General features: G+C 43.5%; 1 long non-coding RNA gene across 1 annotated transcript; it reads left to right on the forward strand.

Moving 5' to 3' along the window:
* Window positions 1-12,472: 12,472 nt before the first annotated feature.
* LOC143815463 (uncharacterized) lies at window positions 12,473-24,687 on the forward strand. Its single transcript, XR_013223753.1, has 3 exons — window positions 12,473-12,596; window positions 14,812-14,938; window positions 23,015-24,687. It is a non-coding gene; the product is annotated as an uncharacterized LOC143815463 (long non-coding RNA).
* The last annotated feature ends 2,684 nt before the right edge of the window (window positions 24,688-27,371 follow it).

Consider the following 27,371-nt stretch of genomic DNA (forward strand, 5'->3'; position numbering starts at 1 on the left):
GCTTTCTCATAGGAGACATGTGCGGCAAGTTCTTCTCTGTCTGAGGGAGAATCATCTGTATGCTAAACTTGAGAAGTGTGCCTTCGAACAGTCATCCCTGTCGTTCCTGGGCTTCATCATCTCTGATTCTGGTCTGTGTATGGATCCGGCTAAAGTTTCTGCCGTACTCAACTGGCCACGTCTGCTTGGGGTTAAGGCGATTCAGCGTTTTCTAGGATTCGCGAATTACTATCGGCAATTTATTCCTCATTTCTCCTCCTTGTCGGCTTCCATCTCCTCTTTGATAAAGAAGGGTGCCAATCCTCGACTTTGGCCAGCAGAGGCTGAAAAGGCTTTCCACTCTCTAAAAGAAGCATTCGCCTCCGGTCCTTTACTCCATCGCCCTGAAGCTAATAAACCCTTCTTCTTAGAGGTTGATGCCTCTGCTGTTGGTGCCGTTGCTGTGCTTTCTCAGAAGTCTTCTACTGGTCATCTTGTGCCCTGTGGTTTCTTCTCCAAGAGTTTCTCTTCTGAAAGAAAGAAATTATTCCATTGGCGACAGAGAACTTTTGGCCATTAAATTGGCCTTAGATGAGTGGAGATATCTGTTGGAAGGAGCCTTACATCCCTTTGTCATCTTTACGGATCATAAGAATTTGGCATACATCCGTTCAGCACACCGACTGAATCCACAGCAGGCCAGGTGGACCTTGTCCTTTGCCCGATTTGACTTTGAACTCCGCTTCCTGCCTGGAGAAAAGAACTTCAAAACTGATGCTCTATCCAGGTCCTTCTTGTCGGTGGACACTGAGGAGGAATCCTCGCACATCATTGATCCCGCTAGAATCATCACACTTGCTCCAGTATCTATGACCTCTTTACCTCCGGGTAAGACTTTCGTTTCTGAGAGGAACAGGAGACGTGTGTTACTCTGGGGACATGCTTCCAAGCTAGCGGGACGTGTCGGTTTCAAGAAAACTCTTGATCTAATATCTCGTTACTACTGGTGGCCGACTCTTTTGAAGGATGTCCAAGCTTTTGTGGTCTATTGTCCTTCCTGTGCCAAGAACAAAGTACCCAGGCAGCTTCCTTCCGGGCTTCTTCTTCCTCTTCCAGTGCCTACTGCTCCGTGGCAACATATTGCAATGGATATCTTAACTGATCTGCCTCGTTCCTGTGCTTGTACCGTAATCCTCGTGGTTGTGGACTGTTTTTCTAAAATGGCACATTTCATTGCTCTTCCTGGTCTGCCTTCGTCTCCTGAACTGGCGAAGATTTTTGTTCAACATGTTTTTTGCATTCATGGTCTTCCACAGCACATTGTTTCTGACCGGGGAGTTCAGTTCACTGCTCGTTTCTGGAGATCTCTCTGTAAGTCATTGAACATTTCACTTGATTTTTCTTCGGCCTATCATCCACAGTCCAACGGCCAAGTGGAGCGTACCAATCAGATCCTGGATACTTATCTCCGGTATTTCTCCAACGCTCATCAAAATGATTGGTCTGACTCACTACCATGGGCCGAGTTTTCTTATAATAACCACACCAGCGAAGCTTCTACCAAATCTCCATTTTTTGTCATCTACGGACAACACCCTGGTCTTCCTCTACCGGTTCCTCCTGTCTCTACTGTGACGGCAGATCTTCTGTCTAGAGAATTCTCCAGGGTTTGGCAGGAGACCAAGTCTGCTCTCGAACTAGCTCAGCATAAGATGAAGATGCATGCAGATAAAAGGTGTCTCGATTTTCCTGTGTTCCATCCTGGGGATAACGTCTGGCTTTCTTCTAGATATATTTGCCTTAAAATCCCTTCACATAAACTGGGTCCCCATTATATTGGTCCTTTCGAGGTTTTGGCATGTATTAACAACGTTTCTTACAAACTTAAGTTACCTGCCTCTCTTCGTATCCCTAATTCCTTTCATGTATCTCTCCTTAAGCCTGTAGTTTTTAATCGGTTTCATACCTCGACTCTTTCTTCACCTTCACCTGTTTCCACAGACAATGTTTTTGAGGTTAAGGACATTTTGTCCATGAAAAAAATTAGAGGTAGAACTTTGTTTTTGGTCGACTGGAAGGGTTTCGGTCCTGAGAAGAGATCCTGGGAGCCTCGGGAGAATATTCAGGCTCCTCGAATTTTAGCTAAGTTTCTTTCTGGCCTAAAGAGGAAGGAGGGATGTAAAGACGGGGGTACTATCATACCGCTGCTGCCGCCTCCCCAGTCCTGTCTTACTTACCTGTCTTCGGCGTCCCGGCACACCTCTCCTTCTGCAGCGTCTCTCCCTCCGCGCTCGCTCCCGGCCTCTGCTTCTCGTGCGCGCGCGCATACCAGGTTCAGTGCTGCGCGTGTGCACTGATCTTCTGTTGGCACTCCTCTTTGTCTCCTCTATGGTTCTGGAGGACTAGTACCCGGGAGTCGGTCCTCCTTATTGTCCTCTCTATGGTTCTGGAGGTCTGTTATCCGGAAGTGCTACCCTGCCTTTAGGTATTTAAACTGCTTCCTGCCATTCCTCTGTGCCTGGTTATCATTTGTTCCTTCAGGTGTTACTGGCCGCTCTTAGTCTCTGTGTAGTTCGTTTTCCCTCTGACTTTGGGTTTATCCTGTCTTTCCTGTATCCTGCTAGCCTCTGCGTTCCCTCTGTTCCTCCGCCAGTCCCTGCAATGCTGCAGTTTACCCACCAGTCCTGTGTCTCTGCAGTACTCACCTATCCTGTGGTCATACTTTCTCCGCCTCTTCTTGGTCTTCTCCCGTCCTGGTCCTCCAGCTTCCGTGGCGATAGTCCCTCACGGGCCTGCCCCTAACTCTCCCTGTGTAGGGGGCGGTCTATCTGGTCAGCTCATCCGTGAGGGGTTCGTCATCGCGGTCTAGAGGGTCCACTTCCCGTTTTCCCTCTTTGAATCGTCACTCACAATAGGACTGCACTCGGATAACATCTGAGTGCAGCCTGATTCTTAGAGCATAACAGATGTTTTGGGTTGTTATTATGATTTTAAAAGAGAAAGCACAGTAGTTTGACAATAAATGTCTTCGCCCAACCACTAACCATGAGTGGAGAAAAAGTTTTGGTATTATCATTTATATTCTCTGAAAAAAGGCCAAGAAAGCACAAATTCTACAGGGGTAGGAAAACTTTTGAGCACAACTGTATATATGGAGCCCAAGTAAGACAAGGTCCAATAATGACATTAATTTGTATATACCATTCAAGTTTTTTGTAAAATTCATAATAAATTAAATTATTCCAGGGCTATACGTGTGATATATCTAGGCAATGGAACATTCTAAGGGCTACATAGTACAATAAAGTCTGCAATAAATGATTGTGGTTCCATATTTAAATAAATGCCCTTCATAACCTCTTTAAATAAATGCTTAAAAAATGTAGTGTGTGCAAACTCTTAGGTTGCATTCAGTGTGGTCTGTCAATATAGTGTTTGCTTCCTAAATCTGTATCTGATGATGACTGGAAAGTCCCTAAATAAAGGGATGTGACCTCTTGGTCAAAATTTAACATGTAGTGACCCTGGAAATTCCTTTGTCTGTTTTAGTAACTTGTTTGGTTAAAGACTAGACTTAGAAAGGTTCAAAACTTTATTGACTATCCACAGTTGCAATCAGTATTGGTTTTACAGGTTCAGCTAATTATCCGAGTGATCCATCTATGACAGGGGTGGGCAATTAATTTTCCCGAGGGGCCACATGAGAGACCATGACTGTTATGGAGGGCCAAACTAATAGTTTGAAATTAATTCTACTCAATATTAATTTATTAATATTAATTGTATCTGTCAGGACTCTGAACATTTTTTATTACCTTTTTGTGAATTACTGCCCTTTTCCAAGATGGCGTCTTTGGTCTCATGTGCACTGTGTCTTCCTGCTATAAAACTCCACCCCAGCCTTCAGTCTGTGCTAGAGTATTTTGCCTTGCATCCAGCTCCTGACCTCTGGTGACTCCCTGGCTATATACCTGCTCCTGTGAACCTGTGTGGTGATCCTGCTACTCTGCTCTGAGTTCCTCCTGCATACACCAGTTCCAGTAATCCTCCTTCATCTGCTGCTCGTCTTTACTTCCATCTGCATTTGCTGGACATGTAAGCTGTTTCTGCTTTGCAAGAACCTGAGACTATTACCCAGACCTCCCTGGTTGAGCTAAGATATTATTTGAACTGCCTTATAAGCATATCTATCTGTGTTTTGGACTAAGCAAGGGCTTATTCGTGTCAAGTATCCTCAAGAATAATTGTGCTTCATAGACTTTCTGCATGATTGCATTTTCCTCTGAAGTTTCCTATAGACTGCTGAGCTGCATTTGATATTTGCACCAAGTGCTGTGGACTTGAGTTTCTCTCTGCACCTGTTTGAATCACCGTGTGATAATATAGACTTTACCACTTATAAAACTGTGTTCTGTAGTTGTCTTGTTCCACGCAAAGAGTCTCCTGAGTTATCCCCTATAATTATTACAGTATCATTTAATATTGAGCATAACTAAGTATGCCCCCTATATATCTTTGAAACCCCCACAGCCCTTATATAGAGCATGAGCCTCACACAGCCTTCAACATATGCAGCATGAGCCCCACACAGCCTCCCTTTTTACGGCATGAGCCCCACACAGCCTCCCTATGTACGGCATGAGCCCCACACAGCCTCCCTATATACGGCATGAGCCCCACACAGCCTCCCTATATACGGCATGAGCCCCACACAGCCTCCCTATATATGGCATGATCCCTACACAGCCTCCTTATATCATGAGCCTCACACAGCCTCCCCATATACAGCATGAGCCCCACACAGCCTCCCCATATGCATCATGAGCCCCCAAAAGCCTCCCATGTACAGCATGAGCCCCACACAGCCTCCCTTGTAGTGCATGAGCCCTAGTTTCCCCATATGCTGCATGAGGTCCAACACAGCCTTCTTATGTACAGCATGCGCCCCACAGTCTCTCCACATACTGAATGAGGCCCCATACAGCCTTCCAAATACTGCATGATGCCACCACAGCCTCCCCATATACTGATTGAACCCCAAACAGCCTCCTCATATACAGTCATATGAAAAAGTTTGGGCACCCCTATTAATCTTAAGCTTAATGTTTTATAAAAATTGTTTTTTTTGCAACAGCTATTTCAGTTTCATATATCTAATAACTGTTGGACACAGTAATGTTTCTGCCTTGAAATGAGGTTTATTGTACTAACAGAAAATGTGCAATCTGCATTCAAACAAAAGTTGACAGGTGCATAAGTATGGGCACCCTTATCATTTTCTTGTTTTAAATACTCCTACCTACTTTTTACTGACTTACTAAAGCACTTTTTTTGGTTTTGTAACCTCATTGAGCTTTGAACTTCATAGCCAGGTGTATGCAATCATGAGAAAAGCTACTTAAAGTGGCCACTTGCAAGTTGTTCTCCTGTTTGAATCTCCTCTGAAGAGTGGCATCATGGACTCCTCAACACAACTGTCAAATGATCTGAAAACAAAGATTATTCAACATAGTTGTTCAGGGGAAGGATACAAAAAGCTGTCTCAGAGATTTAACCTGTCAATTTCCACTGTGAGGAACATAGTAAGGAAATGGAAGAACACAGGTACAGTTTTTGTTAAGGCCAGAAGTGGCAGGCCAAGAAAAACATCAGAAAGGCAGAGAAGAAGAATGGTGAGATCAGTCAAGGACAATCCTCAGACCACCTCCAGAGAGCTGCAGCATCAACTTGCTGCAGATGGTGTCACTGTGCATCGGTCAACTATACAACGCACTGTGTTGTTTTGCTGCCATGCATAATTCCTTTTTGTATTACCAAACAACTCAATCTTGGTTTCATGAGTCCACAGGACCTTCTTCCAAAAAGAAATTGGCTTCTCCAAATGTGCTTTTGCATATCTCAGCCGACTCTGTTTGTGGCGTGCTTGCAGAAACGGCTTCTTTCGCATCACTCTCCCATACAGCTTCTCCTTGTGCAAAGTGCGTTGTATAGTTGACCAATGCACAGTGACACCATCTGCAGCAAGTTGATGCTGCATCTCTCTGGAGGTGGTCTGAGGATTGTCCTTGACTGATCTCACTATTCTTCTTCTCTGCCTTTCTGATGTTTTTCTTGGCCTGCCACTTCTGGCCTTAACAAGAACTGTACCTGTGTTCTTCCATTTCCTTACTATGTTCCTCACAGTGGAAATTGACAGGTTAAACTTCTGAGACAGCTTTTTGTATCCTTCCCCTGAACAACTATGTTGAATAATCTTTGTTTTCAGATCATTTGACAGTTGTTTTGAGGAGCCCATGATGCCACTCTTCAGAGGAGATTCAAACAGGAGAACAACTTGCAAGTGGCCACTTTAAGTAGCTTTTCTCATGATTGCATACACCTAGCTATGAAGGTCAAAGCTCAATAAGGTTACAAAACCAAAAAAAGTGCTTTAGTAAGTCAGTAAAAAGTAGGCAGGAGTATTTAAAACAAGAAAATGATAAGGGTGCCCATACTTATGCACCTGTCAACTTTTGTTTGAATGCAGATTGCACATTTTCTGTTAGTACAATAAACCTCATTTCAAGGCAGAAACATTACTGTGTCCAACAGTTATTAGATATATGAAACTGAAATAGCTGTTGCAAAAAAAACAATTTTTATAAAACATTAAGCTTAAGATTAATAGGGGTGCCCAAACTTTTTCATATGACTGTATTACATGACAGTATACAGACTTCCCATAGCCTCACCATGTGGAGCATGTCATCCCCCATAGCCTCCCCTTGTGCAGCATGACACCCTCATAGCATCCCCGTGTGCAGCATGACACCCCCATAGCCTCCCCATGTGCTGCATGTCACCCCCATAGAATCCCCATGTTCACCCCCATAGAATCCCCATGTTCACCCCATAGAATCCCCATGTTCACCCTATAGAATCCCCATGTTCACCCCTATAGAATCCCCATCTTCACCCCTAAAGTATCCCCATGTTCACCCCCATAAAATCCCTATGTTCACTCCCATAGAATCCACATGTTCACCCCATAGAATCCACATGTTCACCCCATAGAATCCCCATGTCCACCCCATAGAATCCCCATGTCCACCCCATAGAATCCCGATGTTCACCCCATAGAATCCCCATTGTAACCCCATAGAAACCCCATGTTCATACACATAAAAAAAAAAACACCACATACTCACCTCAGTCCTGTTCCCAGACGCCCTGCTACTGCTTCTGTTGCTATCTCCGATGCGCTGACTCTCCGGCAGTACGCAGAATAATATGAGAGAAAATAGAAAAATCGGTATGTCAGCCATGGAAAGTATGCGGAAGAGTTAATAAATTTGAGTGCAATTTAATTGTACTTGAATTTGACAAAATCGTCATTTGCCAAAATGCAGATTTTTTTTGTAATTTGCTTCCATGCAGATTTAGCAAAATGGTATCTATTTGCCATCATGTTTTTGAACCCTAAAACGCTATCAAAATGTTAAAAAATAAAAATAATCTTTATACTTACCTTACTGCTTTTCTTTCCTACCCCTCCATTCCTCACCGTCACCTGTTCGCTCCTCACCCCATCTTCAGATCGCTGTCTCTCCCACTGAAACACCTAGGCATCTCATGTTGGGCTGTGAATTTCAGTTCTAATATAGCCCAGGAAAGTTCTGCGCAAACAGGTATAAGGTCAGAAAGTCATGACATCATGGGAAGGAGTGGAGGAGTCAGAAAAGTGAGCAGTGAGGTGATTATAAGGAATTTTGTTTTACATATTGCTTTATTAAGCTCTGGGATCAGGAGAAACCCCAGAACTTAAAAAGAAACATTACATTCACAGAGAATAACTTCTTTGCGTTTCGAATTTCCCAAGAAAACCGAATGAACAGGCATATTTGAGTTGTACCTGATCCTCTCATCTGTAGTGTGTACCTGTCTGACACTGTATTTACAAAAAGAAAAGGAAGCAGCACTCTCACAAGCCAGAATCATAGAATCATAGAATCTTAGAGTTGGAAGGGACCTCAAGGGTCATCGTGTCCAACCCCCTGCTCAAAGGAGGATTCACTAAACCATCTCAGACAGATGTCTATCCAGCCTCTGTTTGAAGACTTCCAGTGAATGAGAATTTACCACCTCTGGTGGCAGCCTGTTCCACTCATTGATCACCCTCATCATCAAGTTTTTTTCTAATATCTAATCTGTATCTTCTCCCTTTTTGTTTCATTCCATAGCTTCTCGTGTTTCCATGATATCAGTTGGTGCACATCCATTAGGTTTTACCCAATCTTCATAATACAAATTGAAGATAAATAGGCAGCACTCCACTAATTTAATTGTAGAGCAACAGTTGTATAGCCCAAGTGAAAAACATTTTTTGCACATAAACTGCTGTTTTGCAATTGAACTATTGCAGTGCTGCCTAATTATCTTGGATTTTACATTGTATATAGGTATATAAAATAGGAAGGAAAGGAAAAAGAACCCAATAAAATTATTTATATTTGTGCACTGATGATGCATTGATCTGATTGTTGTCTAAGCCACAAATATAGACAAGCACCATATAGTTTAAATAATCATAGACAGATAATTGTTACGGTTTGTCTTTTATTTTGAACGCTGAGTAAATATCTACAGTGTAGAGAGAAAAAGTAATCAATCCACTGACTAAGGCCGACTAAGGTCATTGACCTACATTTCCTTCAGTCGCGGTGATGCGCCCCCTGGTGGATGTCCTCATATGACCTGGAGCGTGGGAAAAAGTTCCCAGGCTGCAGTTCATGAGAACATCCAGCAGGGGCGCATCACCGCGACTTAAGGAAATGTAGGTCAATGACCTACATTTCCTTCATTCTCTGGGGAATTACAAGCACGAGCACAGCTGCATTTGCAGGGCTCCTGCTTGTAAATTATTTTAACCCCTTCAGATGGATTACCTCGTGGGACAAGACGGGTCAGCAGAAGGTATGTATCTTGTGCGTTTATTGTTTTGCCAAGCGAGGGTCTGCAAATGGATTGAGAGAGCAATAAAATATTAAAACAACCGCTGTGTTTATTTCATTAAAATACTTTTAAATCATGTGTGTGTGTGTTTTTTAACCCTTTCAAACAATTGGATTAATAATGGATAGGTGTCATAATTGACGCCTCTCCATTATTAATCTGGCTTAATGTCACCTTACAATAGCAAGGTGGCATTAACCCTTCATTACCCCATATCCCACCGCTACACGGGAGTGGGAAGACAGTGGCCAAGTGCCAGAATAGGCGCATCTTCCAGATGTACCTTTTCTGGGGTGGCTGGGGGCAGATGTTTTTAGCCAGGGGGGGCCAATAACCATGGACCCTCTCTAGGCTATTAATATCTGCCGTTAGTCACTGGCTTTACCACTCTGGCGGAGAAAATTGCGCGGGAGCCCACGCCAATTTTTTCTGCCATTTAACCCTTTATTTTAGCAGCTACAGCGCCCAAATTTTGCATACACACACTACTAACATTAGTAGTGTGGAATATGCAAAAAAAAAAGGGGATATGAGATGGTTTACTGTATGTAAACCATGTCTCATATCCTGTCGGGTTTAGGCAGGAGAAATGAGAAGCCGGCAATTGAATTACCGACTTTTCACTAACACCGCTGCGTATTTCTCGCAAGTCACACTGCTGGTCCGTGTGGAATCCGTATTTTTCTCGCCCCTGTGATACAAATGAGACAAGAATGTCTGAATGTATGTGTAGATAGTGATTTCACGTATCTATTGCCATTAACTGAGTAAAACAAGACAAAATGGAAGCGGGAAAGTGCCCTCAGAGTGACCTTTTTGTATTGTATGAGGAGATGGGGCATAAACAGCTATGTACGCTTGCGCAGCGGCATTCTTGTAGTGTGAGGAAAATATTCTCAAGGGTGAACAACAAGATAAGCATGGAATTTGTACAATAACAGCTCGTGATCTGTAAAATAATAAGTTATTTGAGAAAAATGCCAGTACGCATGACGAAACTGAATCCAGTTTTAGGCCGGCGTCACACTCGGCGTAAGACAATACGGTCCGTATTTTACGGCCGTAATACGGCCGAAATACGGTGAAATGTTCCCAAAATAGTGATCCGTAGTCAGGGTGTGTCAGCGTATTTTGCGCATGGCATCCTCCGTATGTAATCCGTATGGCATCCGTACTGCGAGATTTTCGCGCAGGCTTGCAAAACCGACATCTAATGGATTTATGTGCTCAAATGTTCGGGAAAACATATATACAGTATATATATATATATGTCATTGAGACACATATATATATATTCTGTATTTAGATTTCATTCAGCGCGATATGTGTTAAAAGCCGGTAATTCAATTGCCGGCTTCTCATTTCTCCTGCACAAACCCGACAGGATATGAGACATGGTTTACATACAGTAAACCATCTCATATCCCCATTTTTTTTGCATATTCCACACTACTAATGTTAGTAGTGTGTATGTGCAAAATTTCAGCGCTGTAGCTGCTGAAATAAAGGGTTAAATGGCGGAAAAAATTGGCGTGGGCTCCCGCGCAATTTTCTCCGCCAGAATGGTAAAGCCAGTGACTGAGGGCAGATATTAATAGCCAGGAGAGGGTCCATGGTTATTGGCCCCCCCCGTGGCTAAAAACATCTGCCCCCAGCCACCCCAGAAAAGGCACATCTGGAAGATGCGCCTATTCTGGCACTTGGCCACTCTCTTCCCACTCCCTGTAGCGGTGGGATATGGGGTAATGAAGGGTTAATGCCACCTTGCTATTGTAAGGTGACATTAAGCCAGATTAATAATGGAGAGGCGTCAATTATGACACCTATCCATTATTAATCCAATTGTAGGAAAGGGTTAAAAAACACACACACACATGATTTAAAAGTATTTTAATGAAAAAAACACAGCGGTTGTTGTAATAATTTATTGTACTCTCAGTCCATCAGGAACACCCTCGCTTGGAAAAATAATAAACGCACAAGATACATACCTTCTGCTGTCAGATCAGGTCCCACGAAGTAATCCATCTGAAGGGGTTAACTAATATTACAGGCAGAGCTGCGATAAACCGCTCGCTCGTACCTGTAATCCCCGGGTGCTGAAAGGAAAGCAGTGATCTATACTTACATTCAGTTGCGGTGATGCGCCCCTGCTGGATGTTCTCATGAACTGCAGCCTGGGAACTTTTTCCCACGCTACAGGTCATATGAGGACATCCACCAGGGGGCGCATCACCGCGACTGAAGGTAACTATAGGTCATTGACCTACATTTCCTTCAGTCGCGGTGATGCGCCCCCTGGTGGATGTCCTCATATGACCTGTAGCGTGGGAAAAAGTTCCCAGGCTGCAGTTCATGAGAACATCCAGCAGGGGCGCATCACCGCAACTGAATGTAAGTATAGATCACTGCTTTCCTTTCAGCACCCGGGGATTACAGGCAGAGCGAGTGGATTATCGCAGCTCTGCCTGTAATATTAGTTAACCCCTTCAGATGGATTACTTCGTGGGACCTGATCTGACAGCAGAAGGTATGTATCTTGTGCGTTTATTATTTTTCCAAGCGAGGGTGTTCCTGATGGACTGAGAGTACAATAAATTATTACAACAACCGCTGTGTTTTTTTCATTAAAATACTTTTAAATCATGTGTGTGTGTGTTTTTTAACCCTTTCCTACAATTGGATTAATAATGGATAGGTGTCATAATTGACGCCTCTCCATTATTAATCTGGCTTAATGTCACCTTCCAATAGCAAGGTGGCATTAACCCTTCATTACCCCATATCCCACCGCTACAGGGAGTGGGAAGAGAGTGGCCAAGTGCCAGAATAGGCGCATCTTCCAGATGTGCCTTTTCTGGGGTGGCTGGGGGCAGATGTTTTTAGCCACGGGGGGGCCAATAACCATGGACCCTCTCCTGGCTATTAATATCTGCCCTCAGTCACTGGCTTTACCATTCTGGCGGAGAAAATTGCGCGGGAGCCCACGCCAATTTTTTCCGCCATTTAACCCTTTATTTCAGCAGCTACAGCGCTGAAATTTTGCACATACACACTACTAACATTAGTAATGTGGAATATGCAAAAAAAAAGGGGATATGAGATGGTTTACTGTATGTAAACCATGTCTCATATCCTGTCGGGTTTGTGCAGGAGAAATTAAAAGCCGGCAATTGAATTACCGACTTTTCACTAACACCGCTGCGTATTTCTCGCAAGTCACACTGCTGGTCAGTGTGGAATCCGTATTTTTCACGCCCCCATAGACTTTCATTGGCGATTTTTTTGCGCAGTACGCTGACAAACGCAGCATGCTGCGATTTTGTACGGCCGTAGAAAGCCGTATAATACTGAACCGTAATATACGGCTAATAGGAGCAGCCCCATTGAGAATAATTGTGCCGTATGTTATGCGAGTTTTACGGACGTAGTTTCTGCGCTCTTACGTCCGTAAAACTCGCCAGTGTGACGCCGGCCTTAAGTGTATAAAACAGGACGGCATTTAGGTGGGGGTAGGGACATTCCAGGAGACTTTATGGACGCATAACTTCTGTGATGATGTGTTACCGAATATTTCCTTCTCATCAGTCGAGTCCGCCGGCAGGGAAGTGATGTTACAATATTTGGTAATTATATAGATGCTTACTTTCTCTATTATATAGATGATGATTATGATCATGTAATGTTAGGCTAGCGCTGTTATAATTCATGTGCCTGTAGTACATATATCAAATCATAGCTTAAATTGTTGATTATTAAACTTTATTTCATTATTAATAAAATATAAGTTGTTTTACCGAAATAGAGACCTAGTAGTCTTCTTGCCTAATTAGTATATTAGTGAGCGCTACGTAAGTAAGGGGTTTTCCCCTCCCGGAGTGAAAACTCGGTAAGACATAAATTGGCGTAGTCGGCAGGATTTTATGAAAGCAAGTTTTTTTTGTTAAAAATAATTTTGTGATAGATAATAGTTGTAAGTTTGATTGTCTAGACAAAGGAAATTGTTAAGTTGCTGGAAGATTATTTCTTTTTGGCACCAAGCCAATTTTTAGAAATCCTTATAACTTTTTGTTTGAACATAATTTTGAAATTCTGTTTTTATCAAAGTGATATGTTTTGATTGATAATTTTTTGTGCAAAAAATTAGCATTTGGCATTTTGCCAAGTTTTTGTTACAATGTTTGAGAAACGAAAGGAAAAGCAGGAGGATGTTGTGGACGTGCCCGGTTGGACCGAGGCACCGTATAATATATTGGCACATGAATTGAGCAGTTCTGGACTAGCGGAACAGTGGTCTAGTAAGCTCAAGGGTAGTGAACCCACTGATGTTGTTAATGTACTCAGGGGGGTCCCCGCAAAGGCGGGTGATGCAGTTAACCCCTCGATGTTGTTAAGTTACTCGAGGGTGTCCCTGCCAAGGCAGGTGATGCAGTGTCTCTATTGGGTGTTGGCCACCGCCTATAGAGCAGTTCACAAGAAGAACTCTTTGTTGTTGGAAAAAAAAAAGCTGATCAGAGGTTGATTGAATCTGAAGGAAGATGGGTAGTGCTGGAATGCAGGAGAAAAAAAAAATTACTAAAAGATAAGTTGGAACACTATCAGGGTGTAGCAGAAAAAGCTGCTATCAAAGTTGCTTAAAATAAATACCGTAAACGAAAGGAAAAAAAAAAAATAAGGACGGAAAATGAAATAATCCGGGAGCAAGCCCGTGATGCAGCTGGTCACCTTCAATTTGGAGATGACGGACAGCCCATTATGGTGGAACGAGGTGTTCCCCATACTTGAACCAGGATCTCAACTGAGGATTATACTCAAAATGAAGTAGATAGCATCTTAACCCAGTTTAAACAAAAACCTGGAGAAACAGAAATTGCATGGTTAGTTAGGATGCATGATTATGAAGGTCCAGGATGAATGTTTTATAGAGAAATAAGATCTCATCTGTAATATCTGTCAATATATTAATTGGTTGTGCATTTGTATAAGTGTGTAATACAGAGCTGGGATAGGCTCTGTGCAGTGTTGTTATTTTGGTCATTTTGAATTAGCAGTACAGTATATGAAGCTGTATTTTGTATAAGGCCGTGGTTTTTGTTGTTTGGCCTTGAAGTGCTTTCAAAGTGTCAGTGGACACTGCTGCAGTTTTATTTATATAGAGTTAATGTGTTAATTCTAAAGTGCAAAATAGGCAGGCTGTGTGAGCCTTGTATGTATGTATGTATGTCAATGAGACATTATTCAACTCAGTTTGAGCTGAACTAGGTGGAGTGATTGAGATAAGGGATTTTCTTCTTGTAAAAATCAACTGAAAAGTGAATGGAAAAAAAAAAAAGAGAAAAAAAACAATCCCTGAATGAGCATGTATGAATAAGTGATCACATAAGTATCATTACTTATCTAACTGTTGTTGAAGGTCCAAGGACCGGCCCAAGTGGTGAAATTTTTAGGAATTCAATGGAACAAAGGACATAGGAAAATCTTGCCTAAAGCTAGACAGACAATAATCAATTTCCCAGTTCCTAATTGGAAAAACATATAAAAATGGAAGGTCATGGTAAGAGCAGTCAATATGCGGAATTATGTGCAATTTTCTTAGCTCTGAGTTTTGAGCAAGGACGTGAATGTCACTTGTATACAGACTCTTGGTCAGTAGCAAATGGACTAGCTACCTGGACGATGGGGTGGAAAAAATATGGATGGCTTATCCATGGAAAAGAAGTTTGGGGGAGAGAGGTGTGGGACAGTATTGAAGAAATAATGCAAACCACGCCTACCACTGTTTTTTTTATGTTGATGTACATGTACCTGCTGATTCACTTGAACGTTTGTTTAATTCTGAAGCAGATAGAGCAGCTGCCATTCGACAAACAACGGCGGAAACCGATAAAGTAAAAGAAACATGGCTTCACGGTACGGCCGTTTGGGCACATCAGAAAAGTGGACACCTGGGAGAAAAAGCCACTTACAGGTGGGCCCAGGAAAGAGGAGTTCCCCTCACCATGGACATAATAAAACAAATTATTGCACAGTGTCCTGTTTGTCAACATTCCCAAAGGAGAGAGGTGCCACACACAGTAATGGGACACATAGGGAGGGGACAATTACCTGCACAAATTTGGCAAATGGACTTTATAGGGCCACTACCAGGGAGCAGAGGGTGTAAGTATGTCTGTACCGCAGTAGACACATACTCAGGCCTGATGGTAGGTTTCCCATGCAAGGCAGCTACACAATGGAGTACACTGAGAACTTTAGAAATCATAACACAGTATTATGGGGTCCCACTTCAAGTACAGACAGATAATGGGTCACATTTTACTGGACAACAAGTCAAAGACTATGCTATGGAACACAACATTCAATGGGTATATCACATGCCTTATTACCCTCAAGCAGCAGGGTTAGTAGAGAGAATGAATGGGTTAAGGTACCGTCACACTAAGCAACGTCGCCAGCGATCTGTGACGTTGCAGCGTCCTAGGGAGCGATATCGCTGTATTTGACACGCAGCAGCGATCAGAATCCCGCTGTGAAATTGCTGGTCGCTGCTAGAAGGTCTGCACATTATTTGGTCGCTAGGTCGCCGTGTATCGCTGTGTTTGACAAGCAAAAGCAACCATACCAGCGATATTTTACACTGGTAACCAGGGTAAACATCGGGTTACTAAGCGCAGGGCCGCGCTTAGTAACCCGATGTTTACCCTGGTTACCAGCGTAAAATGTAAAAAAACAAACAGTACATGCTCACCTGCGCGTCCCCCAGCCTCTGCTTCCTGACTCTTACTGATCGCCGGCCCTAAACTGAAAGTGAAAGCACAGCGGTGACGTCACCGCTGTGCTGTTAGGGCCGGAGCTCAGTCAGTGTCAGGAAGCAGAGGCTGGGGGACGCGCTGGTGAGTATGTACTGTTTGTTTTTTTAACTTTTACGCTGGTAACCAGGGTAAACATCGGGTTACTAAGCGCGGCCCTGCGCTTAGCAACCCGATGTTTACCCTGGTTACCCGGGGGCCTCGGCATCGTTGGTCGCTGGAGAGCGGTCTGTGTGACAGCTCTCCAGCGACCAAACAGCGACGCTGCAGCGATCGGCATCGCTGTCGCTATCGCTGCAGCGTCGCTTAGTGTGACGGTACCTTAACTAAAGGACCAGCAGACGGCTATCACATGTGCAGGGGGGCTTATCCTAGTTATCCCTCCACTGCCACAATGTGATGAAAAAAAAACACACACGAGGCTATTGACCTCTTAGTTTACAGCAGGGGCTTATTTTAGGTATCCCACTGCTCTTCAGTATACCATGAACTGCAGGGATTTGTGTCTATCCCGCTTACAGTTCCACTTAACACTTGCAGCTCTCTGGCGCCCCCCTTACTCTCAGGTCAGACTAGGTACTGCACCTGGGGTAATTAGTCGCCAGAAAGGCTGCCTGCTATGTACTGGCTATTGGGCGCACTACAGCAACGCGATAACTACTCCCGCTCAGGCAGGAACAATAATTATCAAGCCGCAGTCGCTACAGTGACCCCCCAACAGCCGGCACACGGTAAGCTGCCACCAGCGCCATGGGTTACTAAAGGTCACCCTAAAAAGTTGAACCAATCTGACACTTCTTTCGGGCAATGGAGGGATAACCTGTCATGATCTCTGCAACTGTCATGATCTCTGCAGGCAGAGATCATAGCAAGCCTATAGAGGGACAAGCTCTCGGAAGATGGAACTATACTGACCATGAACTAAGCCTGCCGCGCAACTAGAAATAGCCAGGTAGCATTTCCTATTTATCGCTAGATGCCCAGCTCTGGCCTAAGACCTAAATAGCTAGCAGAGGGAAATATAAGACCTGGCTCACCTCTAGAGAAATATTCCAAAGAAGACAGTAGCCCCCCACATATAATGACGGTGAGTTCAGATGAAACAACAAACGCAGCAGGAAAATAGTCTTAGCAAATTTGAGGTCCGCTTACTAGATAGCAGAAGACAGATAGTATACTTTCATGGTCAGCAGAAAAACACTAACAAAACACCATCCAGAGATTACCTTAAACTCTGGCATTAACTCATAACGCCAGAGTAGCAATCCCTGATCAACGAGAGCTTTCCAGACACAGTAACAAAACTTCAGCTGTGAACTGGAACAAATAGGCAAAACAAAACATGGACAAAAGTCCAACTTATCTAGTAGTAGTCCAGAAGCAGGAACAAGCACTGAGAGGCATCAGATAACATTGTTGACCGGCAAGAAACCACCAGAGAAATGAGCTTAAATAGCGACACCCACTACTGATGGAACCAGGTGAAACAGGAAAGAGGATGACAAGTCCAATTCCACAAGCGGCCACCGGGGGAGCCCAGAATCAAATTCACAACAGTACCCCCCCCTCAAGGAGGGGGCACCGAACCCTCACCAGATCCACCAGGGCGACCAGGATGAGCCCTATGGAAGGCACGAACAAGATCAGAAGCATGAACATCAGATGCATTGACCCAAGAATTATCCTCCTGGCCGTAACCCTTCCAGTTGACCAGATACTGGAGTCTCCGTCTGGAAACACGAGAGTCCAAAATTTTCTCCACAACGTACTCCAACTCACCCTCAACCAACACCGGAGCAGGAGGCTCAACCGAAGGTACCACAGGTACCTCATACCTGCGCAATAACGACCGATGAAAAACGTTATGAATGGAAAAGGACGCAGGGAGGTCCAAACGGAAAGAAACAGGATTAAGAATCTCCAATATTCTATAAGGGCCGATGAACCGAGGTTTAAACTTAGGAGAAGAGACCCTCATAGGGACAAAACGAGAAGACAACCACACCAAATCTCCAACACAAAGCCGAGAACCAACACGACGATGACGGTTGGCAAAACGCTGAGTCTTCTCCTGGGACAACTTCAAATTGTCCATAACCTGCCCCCAGATGTGATGCAATCTCTCCACCACCGCATCCACTCCAGGACAATCCGAGGATTCCACCTGACCGGAGGAAAATCGAGGGTGAAACCCCGAATTACAGAAAAACGGGGACACCAAGGTGGAAGAGCTGGCCCGATTATTGAGGGCGAACTCTGCCAATGGCAAAAAAGCAACCCAATCATCCTGGTCAGCAGAGACAAAACACCTCAGATATGTCTCCAGGGTCTGATTAGTCCGCTCGGTCTGGCCATTAGTCTGAGGGTGAAAAGCGGATGAAAAAGACAAATCTATGCCCATCCTAGCACAGAATGCCCGCCAAAATCTAGACACAAATTGGGTACCTCTGTCAGAAACAATATTCTCAGGAATACCGTGCAATCGGACAACATTCTGAAAAAACAGAGGAACCAACTCAGAAGAAGAAGGCAACTTGGGCAGAGGAACCAAATGGACCATTTTAGAGAAACGGTCACAGACCACCCAGATGACAGACATCTTCTGGGAAACAGGCAGATCTGAAATAAAATCCATCGAGATGTGTGTCCAAGGCCTCTTAGGAATAGGCAAGGGCAACAGCAGTCCGCTAGCCCGAGAACTACAAGACTTGGCCCGAGCACAAACGTCACATGACTGCACAAAGACTCGCACATCTCGTGACAGGGAAGGCCACCAGAAGGATCTTGCCACCAAATCCCTGGTACCAAAAATTCCGGGATGACCTGCCAATGCAGAAGAATGTACCTCAGAGATGACTCTGCTGGTCCAATCATCCGGAACAAACAGTCTATCAGGCGGACAACGATCCGGTCTATCCGCCTGAAACTCTTGCAAGGACCGCCGCAGATCAGGAGAAACGGCCGACAAAATTACTCCCTCCCTAAGGATACCTGTGGGTTCAGAATTACCAGGAGAATCCGGGTCAAAACTCCTAGAAAGGGCATCTGCCTTAACATTCTTAGAACCCGGTAGGTATGACACCACAAAATCAAAGCGAGAAAAAAATAAAGACCAGCGCGCCTGTCTAGGATTCAGGCGTCTGGCAGTCTCAAGATAAATCAAATTTTTGTGGTCAGTCAATACCACCACCTGATGCCTAGCCCCCTCGAGCCAATGGCGCCACTCCTCAAACGCCCACTTCATGGCCAAAAGCTCCCGATTCCCAACATCATAATTCCGCTCTGCGGGCGAAAATTTGCGAGAAAAGAAGGCACAAGGCCTAATGACGGAGCAGTCGGAACCTTTCTGCGACAACACTGCCCCAGCTCCGATCTCCGAAGCGTCAACCTCAACCTGAAAAGGCAGATTCACATCAGGCTGACGCAACACAGGGGCAGAGGCAAAACGGCGCTTAAGCTCCTGAAAGGCCTCTACAGCATGAGGGGACCAATTAGCAACATCAGCGCCTTGTCTGGTCAAATCAGTCAGTGGTTTAACGACATCCGAAAAACCAGCAATAAATCGGCGGTAAAAGTTGGCAAAGCCCAAAAATCTCTGAAGACCCTTAAGAGAGGAGGGCTGAGTCCAGTCACAAATAGCTTGCACCTTGACGGGATCCATCTCAATGGAAGAGGGAGAAAAAATATACCCCAAAAAGGAAATTTTCTGGACCCCAAAAACGCACTTAGACCCCTTCACACATAAAGAATTAGACCGCAGAACCTGAAAAACTCTCCTGACCTGCTGGACATGAGAGTCCCAGTCATCAGAAAAAATCAGAATATCATCCAGATATATTATCATAAATTTATCCAGAAAATCGCGGAAAATATCATGCATAAAAGACTGGAAAACTGAAGGGGCATTAGAAAGACCAAAAGGCATGACCAAATACTCAAAGTGGCCCTCGGGCGTATTAAATGCGGTCTTCCACTCATCCCCCTGCCTGATCCGCACCAAATTATACGCCCCACGAAGATCAATTTTAGAGAACCACTTAGCACCCTCTATACGAGCAAACAAATCAGTAAGCAATGGCAATGGGTATTGATACTTAACAGTGATCTTATTAAGAAGCCGATAATCAATACATGGTCTCAAAGAGCCGTCTTTTTTTGAGACAAAGAAAAACCCAGCTCCCAAGGGAGAAGAAGATGGACGAATATGTCCCTTTTCCAAAGACTCCTTTATATATTCCCGCATAGCAGCATGTTCCGGCACAGACAGATTAAACAAACGACCCTTGGGATATTTACAACCCGGTATCAAATCTATGGCACAATCGCACTCACGGTGCGGAGGTAACGACCCAAGCTTGGGTTCGTCAAAGACATCTTGATAATCAGAGAGGAACTCAGGGACTTCAGAGGGAATGGACGACGAAATAGAAACCAAAGGTAAGTCCCCATGAATACCCTTACATCCCCAGCTCAACACAGACATTGCTCTCCAGTCCAAGACTGGGTTGTGAGACTGCAACCATGGCAATCCCAGTACCAAATCGTCATGTAAATTATACAGCACCAGGAAACGAATAATCTCCTGGTGATCCGGATTGATACGCATGGTTACTTGTGTCCAGTATTGTGGTTTATTATTAGCCAATGGGGTGGAGTCAATCCCCTTCAGAGGAATAAGAGTCTCCAAAGGCTCTAAATCAAAACCACAACGATTGGCAAAGGACCAATCCATAAGACTCAGAGCGGCGCCAGAGTCAACATAGGCGTCCGTGGCAATGGATGACAAAGAGCAAATCAGGGTTACAGACAAAATAAACTTAGACTGAATGGTGCCAATGGAAACAGACTTATCAAGCTTCTTTGTACGCCTAGAGCATGCTGATATAACATGAGTAGAATCCCCACAATAGAAACACAATCCATTCTTCCGTCTAAAATTCTGTCGCTCGCTCCTGGACAGAATTCTATCACACTGTATACTTTCTGGCGTCTTTTCCATAGACACCGCCAGATGGTGCACCGGTTTGCGCTCCCGCAGACGCCTATCAATCTGAATAGCCATTGTCATGGACTCATTCAGACCTGCAGGCACAGGGAACCCCACCATAACATCCTTAACGGCATCAGAGAGACCTTCTCTGAAAGTTGCCGCCAAGGCGCACTCATTCCACTGAGTAAGCACAGACCATTTACGGAATTTTTGGCAGAAAACTTCAGCTTCGTCTTGCCCCTGAGATAGTGCCATCAAAGTTTTTTCTGCCTGAAGTTCCAAATGAGGTTCCTCATAAAGCAAGCCCAAGGCCAGAAAAAACGCATCCACATCGCGTAACGCAGGATCCCCTGCTGGCAATGAGAAGGCCCAATCTTGAGGGTCACCCCTGAGCAAGGAAATCACAATCCTAACCTGCTGAGCAGGGTCTCCAGCTGAACGAGACTTCAGGGACAAATAAAGCTTACAATTATTTCGGAAATTCTGGAAGCTAGCTCTATTCCCTGTGAAGAACTCCGGCAAAGGAATTCTCGGCTCAGATACCGGAGCATGTACCACAAAATCTTGTAAATTTTGTACTTTCGTGATGAGATTATTCAAACCCGCAGTTACACTCTGGAGATCCATTATTGTCAGGTGCACACAGAGCCATACAAAGATTAGGAGGAGAGAGAGAAAAAAGACTGCAGCAAGGCAGACTGGAGGAAAAAAAAAAAAAAAAAAATTCCAGCAGACTTCTTATAACTCTCCTTTCTAAACCTGGGTCTTTAACACTTTATTGGCCGGTCAAACTGTCATGATCTCTGCAACTGTCATGATCTCTGCAGGCAGAGATCATAGCAAGCCTATAGAGGGACAAGCTCTCGGAAGATGGAACTATACTGACCATGAACTAAGCCTGCCGCGCAACTAGAAATAGCCAGGTAGCATTTCCTATTTATCGCTAGATGCCCAGCTCTGGCCTAAGACCTAAATAGCTAGCAGAGGGAAATATAAGACCTGGCTCACCTCTAGAGAAATATTCCAAAGAAGACAGTAGCCCCCCACATATAATGACGGTGAGTTCAGATGAAACAACAAACGCAGCAGGAAAATAGTCTTAGCAAATTTGAGGTCCGCTTACTAGATAGCAGAAGACAGATAGTATACTTTCATGGTCAGCAGAAAAACACTAACAAAACACCATCCAGAGATTACCTTAAACTCTGGCATTAACTCATAACGCCAGAGTAGCAATCCCTGATCAACGAGAGCTTTCCAGACACAGTAACAAAACTTCAGCTGTGAACTGGAACAAATAGGCAAAACAAAACATGGACAAAAGTCCAACTTATCTAGTAGTAGTCCAGAAGCAGGAACAAGCACTGAGAGGCATCAGATAACATTGTTGACCGGCAAGAAACCACCAGAGAAATGAGCTTAAATAGCGACACCCACTACTGATGGAACCAGGTGAAACAGGAAAGAGGATGACAAGTCCAATTCCACAAGCGGCCACCGGGGGAGCCCAGAATCAAATTCACAACAATAACCTAAGTGATGCCCTCCAGATAATAAACAATAGGCCCATAACTAATTCCATGACTCCTCTGATGAGGATGTTGACACCCAATCTTACAATACATGAAGCACATGTAGTAGAGACTATTATCTACTGGAAAATACATGAAGAGGCCAGGATCCCTGAAAGGGCAACACCCCTATCAGCCGGACTGGATTTGAGTGCACTAGATGTAACAGTCATTCCTTCAGGTAAGGTGGTTCCAATTTCCACTGGATTGGGTTGTCAAATGCCCAAATGACATTATGGCCAGTTGGCAACTCGTTCTAGTTTTGCTCTAAAAGGGGCCATAGTGGTGGGAGGAATTATTGATGCAGATTATCAAGGAGAGATTAAAGTATTGATGTTAAATTTGGGAACAGAGCCATTGATCATTGAGAAGAAACAGAAAATGGCTCAGATGTTATTAATACCCATAAACTTATCTCTGGGGAAAGAAGGTCATGCCCCCACTGAATTAACCGTAAGAGGAGATAAAGGTTTTGGCTCCTCTGAAGTAACTAATGTTGGAGCTAAAATTTGGGTACAAAATGCTCAAGGACCGCCTTCAGAAGCTGAGATAATTGCAGTAGGCAGGGACCGCACCTTGCTGATCATGAGGCCAGGTGTAGAAAAATGGGAGTATATCCCACAGGAAAAAATGTTATTTGCGGGAATAAACGTGTTATGTTCTGATTTCTGCAGATTTCCTTCCTAATCGTATGTGGAATCCTTGGAGGCGTATTTTTGGACATCGTTGAAGCATGGACTCCCGGTGTCCAATTAACAAGTGAGCAAGTGCCACCTTTGAGGTCACCTGGTGATTGGAATGTCTACAATGTCACAAAGGATGGAAGGAAAAACTTTAGTGATATACTGGCTATTGTAAATATAACTTTATCTAACACTAGTTCTGTATGGATGTATGGGCCTGTAATTGAAGAACCGGCTCCATACAATTATCCAGGAAGGAAGTATTGGCCAAGTACTGTTTTGACCAACGGAACTGGAACTGTAAAGATAACACATGAAGACAATATAGCATGTTGGGAAGCTGAAATGACAGAATTAAATTTAACGACTGGACTAATCGAATCTCGAGTATACGCTAATTATACTTCTAGAAGGTTGAATGATACTAGCTTTATATTTTGTTTAAATGGAACAAAATTGATAGTGTGTTCTAATATGACAGATAAAGTATATTCCACTGATTTTAGGAGGTATTATCCAAATTGGAGGGATTATCTTAGAATAATACAGGTAATGTGTAGGTATGTAGTATTGCCATTGATGTTGGGGCTTCCGGGGAATATATTTTTCTGGATGCCAAAATTCAATGGACCTTATGTTGATAACAATAACAAAACTTATGATTTATCTATCTGTGAAGATACTCTGGAAGGCAAAACTTGTAAATTACACTTAGTTTATGCAAAGTTTGCAAAAAATCATATAATCACTACTACGATTATAAGTAAAAAAATGGTTAAAATGGGTTCAGTTATAGCCAATGCCACTTCCCATTATTGGTATGATATTTTTCTTGGGTACTCGCCATCCGCTAAGAAAATGTTGGACTGGGTAATCCACCCACTCCTAGTGGTCATGATAATAGTTATCATATTGTCAATATGAAACTGTTACATAGCTTACAAAGTGTTCTGTAGGAGACCTAAGGTCCTAATGGTCACCTATGGTAATGGCAAATAGTTACATGATATCAAGGACCGTTTGTGATACAAATGAGACAAGAATGTCTGAATGTATGTGTAGATAGTGATTTCACATATCTATTGCCATTAACTGAGTAAAACAAGACAAAATGGAAGCGGGAAAGTGCCCTCAGAGTGACCTATTTGTATTGTATGAGGAGATGGGGCATAAACAGCTATGTACGCATGCGCAGCGGCATTCTTGTAGTGTGAGGAAAATATTCTCAAGGGTGAACAACAAGATAAGCATGGAATTTGTACAATAACAGCTCGTGATCTGTAAAATAATAAGTTATATGAGAAAAATGCCAGTACGCATGACGAAACTGAATCCAGTTTTAAGTGTATAAAACAGGACGGCATTTAGGTGGGGGTAGGGACATTCCAGGAGACTTTATGGACGCATAACTTCTGTGATGATGTGTTACCGAATATTTCCTTCTCATCAGTCGAGTCCGCCGGCAGGGAAGTGATGTTACAATATTTGGTAATTATATAGATGCTTACTTTCTCTATTATATAGATGATGATTATGATCATGTAATGTTAGGCTAGCGCTGTTATAATTCATGTGCCTGTAGTACATATATCAAATCATAGCTTAAATTGTTGATTATTAAACTTTATTTCATTATTAATAAAATATAAGTTGTTTTACCGAAATAGAGACCTAGTAGTCTTCTTGCCTAATTAGTATATTAGTGAGCGCTACGTAAGTAAGGGGTTTTCCCCTCCCGGAGTGAAAACTCGGTAAGACAGCCCCCATAGACTTTCATTGGCGTATTATTTGCGTAATACGGTGACAAACACAGCATGCTGCGATTTTGTACGGCCGTAGAACGCCGTATATTACGGATCCGTAATATACGGCTGATAGGACGAGACCCATTGAGAAGCATTGTGCCGTATGTTATGCGAGTTTTACGCACGTAGTTTCTGCGCTCTTACGTCCGTAAAACTCGCCAGTGTGACGGCGGCCTTAATGGTTCACATATTAATTAGAGGCATACAAAGTCTGCTTACAGACATTTGTATTTGTCTCACGAAAAAATTGTAAGGCTATGTGCACACATTGCGGAGTAGCCTCTGGAATTTTTTGTGTGGATTCTGCATCTTTTGGCAGAAAACTCAGGTGCGGATTTGATGCGTTTTTTATGCGGATTTTGTGCGGATACTGCAGATTTTGTGCGGATTTCATGCATTTTTACCCCTGCGGATTTTGATAATGGAATGGGTACATATACACTGCAGATCCGCACAACAGAAGTGACATGCTACTTCTTTTAATCCGCAGCGTTTCCGCACGGATTTTTCCGCACCATTAGCACAGCATTTTTTTTATATTGATTTGCATTGTACTGTAAATCACTGCGGATCTGCAGCGTTTCTGCACGGTAAAAAACTCTGCCAATCCGCAGGAAATCAGCAACGTGTGCATATAGCCTAAATGTGTGCTATGTTTAGAAGCAAACTTTCAGAAGACCTACCACAAAGACAGAAAAAAATGATAAAAAAACTAATAGGCTAAGAAAAAATGCTGAAAGCGAAAGAGTATATCAAGCCATGGTTAGACAAGCAGTCTGCTAATGGGAAAAATACAGGACTTTTGGAACTTTTCCTGGGCATGGGTATCGTGTTCAGATAACTTCAAAAGCAGAATAGTCAATCCTGAAAGGTCAACGAGTCCAAGGGTAAGACCACATTCACACGTTCAGTATTTGGTCAGTATTTTTATTTTACATAAGTATTTGTAAGTCAAAAGCAACCACCTGGTCCAGGACATTTGAAACACAGGCTTTTCATATTCATCAACCTACTCAAGGATATCTCTTGAACAATAATAATGATAATGGAATGGGTACATATACCCATCTTCTTTTTAACATATTTATTAATGACCTTGTAGGGGGCATTCAGAGTAGAATTTCAATATTTGCAGATGACACTAAACTCTGCAGGGTAATCAATACAGGGGAGGACAATTTTATATTACAGGATGATTTATGTAAACTAGAAGCTTGGGCTGATAAATGGCAAATGAGCTTTAATGGGGATAAATGTAAGGTCATGCACTTGGGTAGAAGTAATAAGATGTATAACTATGTGCTTAATTCTAAAACTCTGGGCAAAACCGTCAATGAAAAAGACCTGGGTGTATGGGTGGATGACAAACTCATATTCAGTGGCCAGTGTCAGGCAGCTGCTACAAAGGCAAATAAAATAATGGGATGTATTAAAAGAGGCATAGATGCTCATGAGGAGAACATAATTTTACCTCTATACAAGTCACTAGTTCGACCACACTTAGAATACTGTGCACAGTTCTATTCTCCGGTGTATAAGAAAGACATAGCTGAACTGGAGCGGGTGCAGAGAAGAGCGACCAAGGTTATTAGAGGACTGGGGGGTCTGCAATACCAAGATAGGTTATTACACTTGGGGCTATTTAGTTTGGAAAAACGAAGACTAAGGGGTGATCTTATTTTAATGTATAAATACACTCACCGGCCACTTTATTAGGTACACCATGCTAGTAATGGGTTGGACCCCCTTTTGCCTTCAGAACTGCCTCAATTCTTCGTGGCATAGATTCAACAAGGTGCTGGAAGCATTCCTCAGAGATTTTGGTCCATATTGACATGATGGCATCACACAGTTGCCGCAGATTTGTCGGCTGCACATCCCAAAGATGCTCCATACAAGGCAGGATGGATCCATGCTTTCATGTTGTTTACGCCAAATTCTGACCCTACCATCCGAATGTCGCAGCAGAAATCGAGACTCATCAGACCAAGCAACGTTTTTCCAATCTTCTACTGTCCAATTTCGATGAGCTTGTACAAATTGTAGCCTCAGTTTCCTGTTCTTAGCTGAAAGGAGTGGTACCCGGTGTGGTCTTCTGCTGCTGTAGCCCATCTGCCTCAAAGTTCGACGCACTGTGCGTTCAGAGATGCTCTTAGGCCTACCTTGGTTGTAACGGGTGGCGATTTGAGTCACTGTTGCCTTTCTATCAGCTCGAACCAGTCTGCCCATTCTCCTCTGACCTCTGGCATCAACAAGGCATTTCCGCCCACAGAACTGCCGCTCACTGGATTTTTTTTCTTTTTCGGACCATTCTCTGTAAACCCTAGAGATGGTTGTGCGTGAAAATCCCAGTAGATCAGCAGTTTCTGAAATACTCAGACCAGCCCTTCTGGCACCAACAACCATGCCACGTTCAAAGGCACTCAAATCACCTTTCTTCCCCATACTGATGCTCGGTTTGAACTGCCAGTGAGTGTATATGAGGGGACAGTACAAAGACCTTTCTGATGATCTTTTTAATCATAGACCTGAGACAGGGACAA

The sequence above is a fragment of the Ranitomeya variabilis genome, chromosome 3 (genome assembly GCF_051348905.1).
Source record: "Ranitomeya variabilis isolate aRanVar5 chromosome 3, aRanVar5.hap1, whole genome shotgun sequence".
In the NCBI taxonomy this organism is placed as follows: Eukaryota; Metazoa; Chordata; class Amphibia; order Anura; family Dendrobatidae; genus Ranitomeya; species Ranitomeya variabilis.